Below are 12747 nucleotides of genomic sequence, written 5' to 3'. Positions count from 1 at the left end.
ATGAAGTCAGTTCCCCTCAAGCTGACACAGGTGTCTGGGCAGAGTAACCATAGGTGTATGAACAAATGCTTAATGTCTTAATTTAAGAATTTAAGCAAGCATTTTTAAACAACAACAACAAAAAATTTTGCTTGAAAAGTGTGTTTGTGTTATATTACTATGCCATTTGGTTCAGTTTTTTGGTTATATAAAGCAAAGGCATCAATACATTTTAAAGAGATAGTTCACCAAAAAAAATTTGAACAAAAAGTGCTGAACACAGACAAAGATTTTTAGAAGAATATTTCAGATCTGTAGGTCCACACAATGCAAGTGAATGGTGACCAGAACTTTGAAGGTCCAAAAAAGCACATAAAAGCAGCATAAAAGTAATCCAGACGACTCCAGTGGTTTAATCCATGTCTTCAGAAGCAATATGATAGGTGTGAGTGAGAAACAGATCAATATTTAAGTCATTTTTTATTGTAAATTCTCCTCCCTGCCCACTGGGTGGCAATATGCACAAAGAATGTAAAAAAAAAAAAAAAAAAAAAAGAATGTGAAAGTGAAAGTGAATATTTATAGTAAAAACTTTAATATTGAGCTGTTTCTCACCCAACTTATCATATCACTTCTGAAGACATGGATTTAACCACTGGAGTTGTATGGATTACATTTATGTTGCTTTTATGTACTTTTTTGGACCTTTCACTGGCCACCATTCACTTACATTGTTTGGACCTACAGAACTGAGATATTCTTTTAAAATTTTGTGTTTGTGTTCAGCAGACAAAAGAAAATCATACACATCTGGGATGTCATGAGGGAGAGTAAATGATGAATTTTCATTTTTGGGTGAACTATCCCTTTAAGTGTGACTTAAGTGTCCAAATACTTTTGGGGGCCACTGTATTTATATGGAATTTATTACAGAACTGATGTCACTTTGCTTTAATGAGTTCACATTTACTATATAGTCTAGTAAAAATAATACAGATGTATAATTTGTCAACATTATGAAAAATAATTGAACAGCACACTATATAGTAAATGCGAACTAATTTAGGCAAAGTAAAGTCAGGCCCATGGGTGGGGTCAATGAGCATCACTGCATTAATTTATTTACTTATTTATTTTAAATATGCCAGTAGAGTTGGGGTACTCGAGTTCGGACTCGGACTCGAGTCCGTGTCATGAGTCCAATTTTAATAAACTTGGACTTGTCACGGACTCGGATGCATTTTTACTCTGACTTGACTCGGATTCGAGCCTTTAGGATTCTGGATTTGGCATTTGTGATGCAATGACAAACAAACAAGCAAACAAATAGCATAATATAGGGTGACTATACATCTTCTTTTCCCCAGACATGTCCTCTTTTTCAGACCTGAAAAAATTCAAAATTGCCTCTAAATGTCTGGGATTTGGCTTTGTCTTCATAATGATGTGCTCTCTACAGTTAGTACTATCATACATTCTGTGTATTTGATACTGCACATCAGTTTTTACGCCTATATGTACTTATGTGTGATTATTCTGGTTGAAAGCAGAAGCGCGCACACTTTCAAAGTACTTTCTCTCTCGCCCGCGCGCCCGTGCTGTATGTGTGTGAAAGAGATCGCCACATGTGCTCTGCCACTCTCATACAGAAACATCAGTAACGTATGTACACTTTTAAAGGTATGTTCCCCAACTCTGCAAATTATTAAATAGAACAAATCTTTTATCAAACACGTTACTACGCAAAGCCATTTCTAACTGAAAATGTTTACTATATTGAGACAAAATCAAATATGCTATGTATTAGGGATATTTAAACTAATATAATGGATGAAATAGACCATGTAAATTGTACAGCTCAGTCCGTCACATATTTGTAGTGCAACCTCTGTGTTACCTGTAAAGCTGGCACTTGCGTTTCAATGGCAAAAAAGTCAGAAAATACAATGAAGAACACAAGTGAGGGGATAAGTCTCTATTCACCTATTATCCATACTAAATATAATGTGAAAAGAACAATGTGTCAGCTTAAGGAGAGTTTGTCATAAAAAATTTTATCTTAACTTTAGGGAAGTTGGCTACACCTGGACACAGCAGGAGGACTGAAAAGTGTGAAGTGTAGCAGAATAAAAATACGTTTATAATTGTATTGGATCATTTCTGTTTAATTTTATGGGTATTATTAAATATTTTAATATTACCATTTATTAAATGTATTAAACACATTAAATGTATTTAATTAATTGCATTAAATGTATTTCACTCATAATTTTAGATAAAACTAAACTAAACTGAATGGACAAATTGAAAATGAAGTAGAAAAAAAACTAAAAATTAAAATTCGAAATAATAATAAATCTGGTTGTAATGATTAATACAGCTTTCACTTTCTTTAGTCTATGTTTGAGTGGAGGAGAAAAGCAACAAATAATTTATATTGATAAATTGTTTTTCTTAGTTGTGAAGGTTAAAATAAGCTTAAAATATTGATGTTGAGTTTACGGTTACAATTTTAATTCAGATTTTTGAACAGATACATTCGGACTCGATTCGGTCTCGGCCTGTTATGGACTCAGTCTTGAGTTAGACTCGGCCCCTTTTGGACTCACACTTGACTCGGACTCAATTGTTTAAAGACTCAGACTTGACTCGGACTAGACTAAGGTGGACTGGAACCCAACACTAGGATTCGATCCACTTACAGTAGTTCAACTCTACTTCTCATCACTCTCTTAGCTCTCTGAAACAGAAATCCAACCAAAGGTTCAGCAAAGGGTTCAATAGGTGTGTAGATTTAGCATTTGTTGAGCCCAGCATGAAGCTTTTCCCTTTTCCCACAGTCGTGAATCATTCTACCTGTGATGAAAGCACTCCATTACACTCGCTGACTGCAAGAAGCGATGTTAACCTTTAACAATGTTGACAGTTCAGCTTTATCAATACAGCACCCCTTCTGTTTTTAGGATGTCCTCATTTTTATCTTCATGTATTGTTTGCCTATGCGTTAACATATTTCAGTATTGAACTTTCATTTGACAGGTTTATTGTGGCTTATAGTTTGGGTAAAAGATAAAGAAGAAGGTGAATTTGAGGAAGAGTTTTGTGTGGTTATGAGTAATTTCCAGCACTCCAGCATAATTGTTTGATGTTTTTTTTATGGTAATTTATACTGATAGTGTGAAGTTTTACACAGTGTATGTCAATGTACAAGCCTCATTCAACACTGTAAAAAATTTCAAAGTGACTCAACTCAAAATGTTTTAGTAACTAGTTCCACAGCCTATTTAAGGCAACTCAACTTTTTTTGTCTTAGTTGGGCTAATAGGTACTCGCTGTTTGCTCTGTTTGAAATATTGCACGTATTACAGTAAATGGCCTATACGTTGGCCTATATAACTTCCTACAAATCTGTATAGATTATTTATTTATTTATTTATTTTGTAATCTCAATTTTGTCTACAATCAACCTGGAGTCTAACAAAATGGAAGCTGGATTTTTTTTTTTTTTTTTTTTTTTTTACAGTGAAGGCAAACATTTGTGCCATTGTGTCTTAGAAAATATCCCATATAATGAGACAACAGATAAAAAGAATGTGTTCATCATTTTTATCAGATGCCAAAGTTTTTTTTTTTACACACTCTCTCTCTCTCTCTCTCTCTCTTTCTATATATATGCCTACTCCCATCCTGGTGCAACAATACAGGTAAGCCTTTTTTGTTAGTTTTTTGTTGTGTGTGTGTGTGTGTGTGTGTGTGTGTGTGTGTGTGTGTGTGTGTGTGTAACATGGAAAATTAGATTTTTTGTTGACCACACTACAATAATGGCCTTTCAGAAGAAAAAACTATATAGTTCAACCTTCACATGGGGAATTTTGCTGCTATCGCTTATGTTCAGGCAATGAGCCACTGAGAGTAAATTCACAATCAACGATGGACTTAGAACATGCTGTTTTCCCGCACTGAGCTTAATAACATAAAAATATTTTTTTTAATTGAATTTAATGGGACAAACTTGATGAAGAAACTTTGGATGCTATAAAAAAGGGGTCAAAAGTTCATACATCAGCCTTATGTCTAGATCTTGGGGCTGCCATTAAGTATTGTCAGTAAGTAATTGCTGGAATGTTCCAGTCAAGAAAAGGTTTGAAGTTTAAGGTCGAAGGTGTATAATTGAAATGAAAAAGGGTGTAAATCTCAGGTAAAGGCTTATAGCCCAAACATTAAATGGAATTGAGCTTAAAGTGATGTTTAATGGACATTCTGTTTTCCAACAATACTCAAAATGAGCTTACAGGTCATAAAAGTTTACATATTTTAGATAACAAAGTCCAATAGAGTGCAAAAGTGACTACCCACTTTTTCAGTGGCCTTGGTTTTTTTGGTAGTATTTTTCCCATTGATTTTCTCTATAGGGATTTCAAGTAATTCTTTAATAAAAAAAGTTCAAAGCCTTGAACCAAACCAACCAGCTCTGAGATGAATCACAACATCACAAACATTTATTTGGGGGAAAAAAAAATGTAAAAAAAATTGCAAAGACAAAGGTACACAGCTATATACTTAACATAATTTATGAGGGGATAAACCACAGATCCCTAAGCACTACGAATGTTGCACTGAATCATAACAACTATATTATATAACTATAGACCTTTTGATTATGACTATATATACAATACATTTTCAGTATAATACAACATATTCAAACATATACAAAGATATATGTAGTTTGAGAGTGTAGAGTTATGCAATCATGTAAATACAGTGCTTTACAGGAGTGGGACTTTAGGTATGATTAACATTTTCATAATAACAGCGATTTCTCTGATTGGAGGATCCAGGGTGGATTGCTCTTCAGGACAATGGGTACTTTATTTATGGGAAACTAATTAAACATGAATTTGTAGAAAAGAAGTTGAAATCACACTCATTTGTGGGTTCTACAGAAGAATATATAATCGTTTAACAACCGCAGATCTCATGGGACCCTACTGTTGCACTCTATTATTATTATGGAATAAATTTGCTTTTTGTAAGGCAGATATGGAGCTGATGTCTAATATTACATTCTAAGTGTATAGGCAGTTGTCTGAACACATTGGTATGTGCCAGTGAAAGTATGTCGTTGTTTGCTAGAGTTTCTGTGGCTTTGTGTATCCAGTATACACTGTAGCATCCATGTATGCATGCGTGATAATATGACTGTAGTTTTGCTACTGTCAAACATATAAATGAATGTTTGCACCTCAGCCACATCTCATTCACAGATACAGTAGAACTTGCAAATGTCTTCTTTAGAGCTTTGCCCATTTTTGGAATTCAATTTAAAGGGGTCATGAAATGGAGAATCAAATTTTCCTTGATATTTAGACATATAAGAGGTAACTGTACTATAAAAACATACTGAAAATTTCAGAACTCAAAACTTCCTCCCCAGACTAAAAAGAGCATTTTTAGTTGCCACTCTGCTGAAACGTCTAGTTTTTAAATCTGTCTGTTCGTGACATCACGACACATTGCTCACTTGTATTTACACATCCCACAACATGCTTCATCGCACCCTTGGCCCCGCCCACTGGCACGCAGTTCAAGTCAAGAGAGCAGGCCTTCCATGGCTAAGTATTCCTAACATAACACCTAAGGGGACTAGGGTTGCTCCGATACCAAAATATTGGCTTCGGTACGATACCAGCCCTGTTACCTCAGTATCAATACTAAATCGATACTTAGGCAAGAAATAAAGACCTCAGATTATTTATGAAATTACACAGAAAATTACTTGATTAAAAGAACTGCACAAAGTCTTACAGATTCTGTGTTTTCCATTTAAATTTTTCTGGATTCCTTGTTAAATGTTTTAATTAAACCTTATGATCAATACATGCAGCTTTAATCAAATGATAATATAATAATTAATTTTTAACAACAACATTTTATTTTTTATTTTTGGTAAAATAAAATGCTGCACAACAGAGCTTTACGGTATTGATGAAAACATTAAACATGAAAAAAATAATCTGATTACCTCAGGCACAAGGCTGCTATGGCTGAATCATAACATGCAGATTTCAGTACACTTTTATGATATTTCTTACAGATGATTAATGAATAATCATAATAATCATAATACAACCATTTAATATTATACTACTGTTATTATGAGTATTATTGCTAATTTTTGAATATAACATTTTCATTGACTAGTTATATTTTTCTGTCTTCAATTTTCACACATAAATAGAGCTTTCATTTTAGCTGGACTTTTATTTTGACAAAGTTCTTCCTTTTTTTATTTTTTTTTATGGGTTAGTTATATCAAGCTTCCCATTAATGCTGTAATACTCCCGTCGCAACTCGTGATCTAAAATCTCCGAGCTGCACCGGAGATGGAGATTTGAGTGTTCACAACCTTTTATACATTAAACACACTACATGAAAATCAAGCACCAGTAGTGTGTGTTGCTTTTGTGTGTTTGCATACATGCGTGCGTGCGTCTGTGTGTGAAGTAGATAGAGCAGAGTGGCACCTCTCATTCATTCTGTAGCACGCAGCGAATGGGACTGTATTTTATTTATTTAAATGATACCCTTCTTCCGTTTAATGGTCACACTTGGCCATATTTAGATTTTTATCTTTTATTTTCAAATTGTCAATGATTTCATCAAAAAAAAAAAAAAAATTCACATCGCATAAGATTTTGCTAATGACAACAACTGTAAAATGGTACCAAAATTAGCAACAAGATGATATCGTACCATTTTCATTTTTTTGGTATCGCGATATTTCGTTAGGTATACCGCACAACCCTAAAGGGGACCCATCTGGACAATGAATTATTTGAATTATTAAATTATTTTGTATATGAACATGAACTACACAGACTCTTTGACCGCTGTCATGTATCTCGCCGCTTTTAGAAGACACTATGTCAAGTTATAACTCTGAAAGGGAGAAGCAATTCTCTTTCATTCAGCTGCTGCCTCTGTCATGGGTGCGTTCTTTCGCCCATCTGTGCTGTTTTTAATTGTTGGTGTATGTAAACATAGGACGTCTTTGACAATGGATGTCTTTGACCGTTTCGGTGTTTTTCCGGCGATGTGCACCTCAGTGTGCCTACAGTATGTGTGTGTGTCATTTCACCTTTCTTTGGACTTCGATGTGTTCATTTTTTATTTAATTTTTTTGTTTGGCTTATGTCAGCATGGACTGCTTGTGAACATTCATAATACAAGCTTTGCAAAGGAACTGTTATTGAAGGATGAGGCAGTTAAAAACACTTCAAAAACATAGGTAAAAGGTTTCATTCATGAATATTGAAAATGTCATGACTGTTTGATAGTTTATGGTGCTGAGTGTTAACAGTTGTGCTTGAGATGAACAGTTTAATATATTCAGATGCAATGTGTTGGATGTGTGTTATGTGTAAACCCTGCAATTTTGTTTTTCAATTTTGTCGAGGTTCATTCTCTTCCGAATGAGTTTGCTGAATTTGAGGTGCTGCATGATGTTAGCCAATCATAACAGTGGGTGTTTACACTGAAGTTTAAGGAGGCGTTTAGGCCAAGAGTGTTTCGGGCAGAGGGCCAAAAACGGGGTGGAAAATTATCATATATTGCTAAATTGTATATTACTAAACTTGTATAACATTATTATTGGACCTCAGGGAAGATAATAAAATTATTTTAAAAAAAGCACTTCATGACCCCTTTAATTCTACATATCATGTAATGAACATTCCAACACCATTTTCGAATATTTCAGTTAATGAAAACTTAAATATACTGTATGTAACAAAGATTACGAGGTAGTCAGTGCATATTGTAAGCAAATAGATGCTCGCAAACAGAATTAACATTCACCTAAGAAGGTAACCATAGAAACAGTAGCAGATGGAACGTTTTCCATTAGGATCAGTATGGGATGGTACATTGATAAAGTACTGTCATTATTTTTTACTTTACTATAGATTTACAAATAACAAGTAGGCCTATATCACAAATGGTTTAAAAACCCAATGAAATGACTTCACAAGTGCAGTTTTCACGTTTTGACGTATCTCCAATTGAAACAGTAAGTTTCAGCAGAACATATCGAATGGCTCATCCCTTCTTTTTTTTTAATTGCCAATAGGCTTTAATTACATCACAGCAGTGAAGCTTAGCTGGCTACTTGATTTATAGTCGATTATAGGTGGTATTAGGGGGAGGGAGATGTGTAGTGCATGTGTAGAAAATAGCATAAAATGTGTACAGAGTCTAAGTAAAGTACAGAAAACCTCATCACAGAGTATTTTACAAACATAACTAAGTACACAAATCAGAATTTGCAGCTCTACTCGTGGATGTCTGCTTTACATTCTGCTATGTGCTATGTGCATCAGACATTAGAGCACAGGCTTTGGGTGTGCTGTCTGAGGCTGAGACTATTTGCCGTTTGATTAACTGTGCTTGAAGTGTCAAAAGACAATATGTGTCAACAAACTGCAACATATTTTCTTTAGAAAATTATCTTAAAATCCCTTAAAGTTGATCCCCTGAAAGTCATTGGTTAATTTACACACTGGTCTTTGACACCACACTCTCATAAAGATTTCCTGAAAACACACACAAGTGTTGCCTTAATGGGTATCCATTTTACAGTCATATATGTTGAGTAACATAAACCTGCTGGCCACAAGTTTATTAGAAGTGTATGATGATGGGATTTTTACAGCTACAAATTATTGTCACAAATAAACTATTGCATTCAGCCCTTCTCCATAGCCAACAAAGTTTATTTATAAACTCAGAACGAATCATTAGGACCCTGTGTATTATCTTTAGTTTCAGATTACCTCTCTAATGCACTTGTCCATTAAGAGTAAACCAGCTTGAAATGGAAATAGGCAAAAGGTTGTGGGGTTAATTTATCAAATTGCCTACGTTGTTTCTTAATGACATCAGTTCATACCAGACTTCATTCTATTGATCAGTCAATTTGCTTTGTTGTACAGACAAATGGAATACATGAGTGCTTTACCATTTCTGTAAAAATAGAATCATGCTTTCCTGTAATTCATAACAGTGCATATTCACATGAACAGGCTTTTTGTGCTGAAACAGTAGCTTTCTTATAAATATTACATTTATCGTATCCTCAAGAAAAGTGAAATAGTTTAAGTATTAATGCGCATATGGGTGGTTGAGATTAAAGCGTGATTTTTTTTTTTGTAATTCTTAAGGCTGAAACTTGAAGCTGATATATTGAGTGACAGATAATATATTCAATAAAAATGCAAGCATATTTTATAAGCTTTACAAACCAAACTTTAAATTAATTGACTGATGGTGTATTTTCCAACTTATCTCATTAAGAGTTTCCTCATATTTATTGCAAAAAAAAAAAAAAAAAAAATATATATATATATATATATATATATATATATATATATATATATATATATATATATATATATATTGACTTTAAATGTTATGCCATATGATTTTACATTAAATCACTAGGCCATGTTAAAAAAAAAAATATATATATATATATTTTTTGTAAATGATATCCAAAAATGTACACAAGCTTATGCACCTATAATAAACAGATACATGTATATAACATATTCGAGATTTAACACAGTAATTTATAAGAACCTTTTTGTCAGAAAGAATGATCCAAATACATTGCAAAATATAAAATCAATCAATCAATCAAACAATCAATCAGAATAACAGGCAATATGCCATTTTATTTGGTTACTTTTTGGAATTTTTGCCACTTCAATTTATAGGGACAGTTGGATGAGCGTGATGGAGAACGGGTTAAGGAAACGTTCTGGCCCATCAAATAACAACTAATGTAAGTTATTATCATGGTATAAATTGAGTTTTTTTTTACTAGTTGGGTTAATTCATCCCTTATGATTAATTAGATGCACTGTTAATTTAGTTAATGAGTTAGAAGCTTGTTTGTCACTTTGCAACAGAAATTAAAAAGATTTCTGGTATATAGATTGCAAAATTGAGGGTACAGTTCATAAATCTGTGGACATGAATATATATATATATATATATATATATATATATATATACCAGAACCAAAAGTGACAAAATTGTATCAGTGGTGTAAATGATAAAGTTGCTTGTGCCTTGCATCAGCCTGCCAAATCAGGAATTTATTTGTCACAACATCACTTGTAATATCTGTGAAAGCATCCGCACTCATGCCAACCCTATTATGTGCCACTGTTTTTTTAATGTATTTTTATTTTTATTTTAGTTATCTCTTAAACAGAATGAAGTCAAATCGAAACTCATTAGAAACTTGGAGTGCTGGTGCTAATTAAGGGGGTGAGCCATATGCACGGTAATTACCAGCTGCTAGTGCACTCCCCTTGGCTAACTTTGAGGTAGAAATGGGCCATCCAGACATCTCTGGAGGACGCTACTGCAGTTTGAAATGGTGCATGTGCTCTTGGTTGGGTTCCAACACATCCCTATTCATGCAGTACAAAGCAGAGGGAGCAGGTGGGGCATAATCCAGGTGTGTGTTTTTAGAAAAGCACCCATTTTTCCAAAAAAAAAAAAAAAAAAAAAAAAAATGTCAATCCTGAATCATAGAAGTAAAATTACTGTGATTATTCAGAAACTGCCCTTTTTTTCGAGGGGATAAAATATGGCATAGTGTTAAGTATGCAAGAATACAGGATACATTTTTTACTGTTTATAATACAGGAATAGTTCATCCCAAAATGAATATTCTGTCATTGTTTACTGACTCCCATGCTGTTTCAAAACTGTATGACTTTCTATATTATACAGAACACAAAAGGACATGTTTTAAAGGGATAGTTCGCCCAAAAATGAAAATACTTGTTTACTCACCCCTGTGTTGTTATAAACCTATACAACTTTTTTTATTATTATTATTAACACAAAGAGAGAAATTGTGAAAAAAAAAAAAAAAAACAATTGTGCTCAATGATGTCATACAATGGTAGTTTATGGTGACCACCACTTCAAGCTTCAAAAGAACGCAAAAGTATAATTCAGAAGTGTTGCTTTGGTTGTTATGAAAGCATACAATAAGGTTTGGTAAGAAACAAACCGAAATCTAATGGTATTGGATCTTTTCTGTTTTTATTTCTTTGGGAGAATTTATTTCTTTTTAATTTTATGGGTATTATTAAATGTTTTAATATTACCATTTATTAAATGTATTAAACATATTAAATGTATTTAATAAATTAAATGTATTTCACTCATAATTTTAGATAAAACTAAACTAAATTGAATGGACAAATTGAAAATGAAGTAGAAAACAAAATAAAAAAATTACTTTCGAAATAATAATAACTCTGGTTGTAATGATTAATACAGCTTTCACTTTCTTTAGTCTATGTTTGAGTGGAGGAGAAAAGCAACAAATAATTAAAAAAGTCAACAGAACACAATAAGAAGTGTGTTGAAGGACAGTTTCGTCTTCATACACCTAAAGCATATGCTTTCATTCTGAAACCACTTTGAAATTTGTTAATTCATATTTAAGTAATTGCTATTATTTTTAACGCAAACACGTCTCCTTTCTAAACTTGATCACACAGGAAATTGACTAATGACTCAGAAGCTAAATGAGAGGTGTAGGTGAGAAACAGATCAATATTTTTTTTTTCCATAAATCTCCACTTTCACTTTCACTTTTCACTTTGGATTACTTTTATGCTGCCTTTTTGTGCTTTTGAACCTTCTTGGAAGTTCTGACCACCATTCATTTGCATTATATGGACCTATAGAGCTGAGATATTCTCCTAGAAATCTTTGTGTTCAGCAGAAGAAAAAAAAGTCATACACATCTGGTATGGCATGAGGGTGAGTAAATGATGAGAGAATTGTCATTTTTGGGTGAATTATCCCTTTAAGGCTCCGCAAGGCTCAAGTGAATTGGTGAATTATTTATGTGAACTAGTTCATGTACAATACATGAACTGTCCAAAAGAACCGATTCAATAACGGTTTAGGTGAGCGCGTTTGATTCTCCCACGGCTCCATTGCTGCGTTCGCAATACAATGTGACAAATGTAGCTTAGTTAAATAAATGTAGTTTAGTTAACTACTCCCCAACACTGCACATAAACAATGGTAAGTGCAATTTGGAGGTTTAGTTTATGCTCTGAAATTACATTTTCACTCCATTGACTATTAGGTTTAAGGTTGGTGTTTAGAGCAGTTAAAATATGTATTCCTGTTGAATGTATTACATCATTTACAACTACAAATTCAACTTGCTTTTGGCACCACTCTGTATACATGTAACCTGAAAACTGGAGCTAAAGTGCCCATATGTTCAACCACACTTGTTACTACAGTCACTGGGGGCAGTGGTTCAAATTTCGATGAGCACAGACTGATTTCAGCATCAAGACATTTGATCTACTGTCACTGAATCCACAGTACAATCAGTTTTCCTTATTATATAAATTCTGCTCATTATAGATGATGCATTTTTCACACAAAAAATTGCGCTGTTAATGATGTGATGTTACTGCCCACAGAAAGCAGGCACTAAACAGATTTTTTTTTTATTTTTTTTTTTTTTTTTTTTTGAAAATTGCACAGTTGTAAGTGAACATGTCAGCAGTAATTCTTAATGGTGGAGCAATGCAGTACAGTCCCAGTAAAATATGACAAATAGCAGTAGTCTACTGCACCCTCCAACTGCAGCTTGGGGAATTGCAGCAGATTGTGTTCAGCGCAGTTTTTTGGCGGGGTGTCTGTGCCGTTACC

Source organism: Myxocyprinus asiaticus, chromosome 3, assembly GCF_019703515.2.
Source record: "Myxocyprinus asiaticus isolate MX2 ecotype Aquarium Trade chromosome 3, UBuf_Myxa_2, whole genome shotgun sequence".
Lineage (NCBI taxonomy): Eukaryota > Metazoa > Chordata > Actinopteri > Cypriniformes > Catostomidae > Myxocyprinus > Myxocyprinus asiaticus.
Note: the sequence above shows the minus strand (reverse complement) of the source record.